The sequence below is a fragment of the Micropterus dolomieu genome, linkage group LG18 (genome assembly GCF_021292245.1).
Source record: "Micropterus dolomieu isolate WLL.071019.BEF.003 ecotype Adirondacks linkage group LG18, ASM2129224v1, whole genome shotgun sequence".
Classification (NCBI taxonomy): domain Eukaryota; kingdom Metazoa; phylum Chordata; class Actinopteri; order Centrarchiformes; family Centrarchidae; genus Micropterus; species Micropterus dolomieu.
Genome location: NC_060167.1, coordinates 2,613,378 through 2,614,435, shown reverse-complemented (window position 1 = coordinate 2,614,435; position 1,058 = coordinate 2,613,378). Strand labels below are relative to the sequence as shown.

At 43.6% G+C, this 1,058-nt stretch overlaps 2 protein-coding genes across 2 annotated transcripts in view; both read left to right on the top strand.

Moving 5' to 3' along the window:
* LOC123956647 (nuclear factor 7, brain-like) overlaps positions 1-1,058 on the top strand; it is a 167,305-nt gene that overhangs the window by 76,507 nt on the left and 89,740 nt on the right. The gene's annotated exons all lie outside the window — the stretch shown is intronic.
* The window catches only part of LOC123956640 (NACHT, LRR and PYD domains-containing protein 14-like), a 36,610-nt gene that overhangs the window by 34,068 nt on the left and 1,484 nt on the right, over positions 1-1,058 (top strand). The window lies entirely within an intron of this gene.

Genomic DNA, 1,058 nt, shown 5'->3' with positions numbered 1-1,058 from the left:
ACTCCGTACCAGATGACTGGCCTCCAAACCACGTTTGTCGAGAAAACACACGTAAAAAGTGACACGGGAAATGACATGAAGCTACATAAGAAACAGGAGTTGTTTATTATTATAATGGGGGGGGGGGAGAATAGACAGGATGCCAGCGTAGGTGTGGCCTGTGCGGCTGTGATAGCTGTTATTTTGGTGGGAGGAGCTGATGAGGCCCAAGGAGATGGGATAGGAAAGGTAGGAACCGAGAAGAAAGAAGGATACCATAAGAAGGGATGGAGGAATGCAAGTGCTCGGTTGTAGGTGAGGCTTGAGATATAGAGAAAGGATGAGAAAGAGATTAAGGTGGTTCAGGTTCTGATACGACCTGGTCCTCTGGGAGGGCTGAAGTGCTGGGGAAGCTTGGTGAGGGAGGGTTATGTTTGTAGGGAGTCTTTAAAACGTTGAAATAGTTTAGCTGTTTGTCAGAGTGGTGAAAAGGGGTGTTTCGGAGGTTGAGGTGGAGGTGTTCACTCAGAAATTCTTGGAGCAGAGGGACAAACGAAGTGTTGGCTTGGTGAATGCGAGTGGCGATTGCTTCGCCTGAATTAGAGTACATGGATCTCAGCAGGTCAGCAAAAGGTGATTTTCAGTGACTGTTTGGACTGGAGAAGAATATCATGTATCGATGATTTGAACTTATTCAATGTCCCCGGAAACGAGAGAGCAGATGAATGGCAAAAGAAGCAGTAACAGAAATTGATGAAATCGATATGGACAAGCAGGTACAAGGTACATGGAAACATTTATCTGAAATCAGTTTCTGTGGGTTTTTATTTGTGTTTGGCTGCATAACATGAGTGTATAGATGGAGCCACTGGTGGAGCTGCAGAGTTGAAAGGTGAAGTCACTACATCTTTATTGAAGTAGCAGCACGTTCTTATTAATATTAATGAGAGCTCTTTTTACCTTTTTGTGTTTTACAGTTTGAACCTGCATCCTGTTGGGTTCAGGTGTTTGGAGTTTCTGTTTTCTAAACTTCTACATTCTAAAGCTTCTTCATCTCTGAACAGATTATTAAACACTGA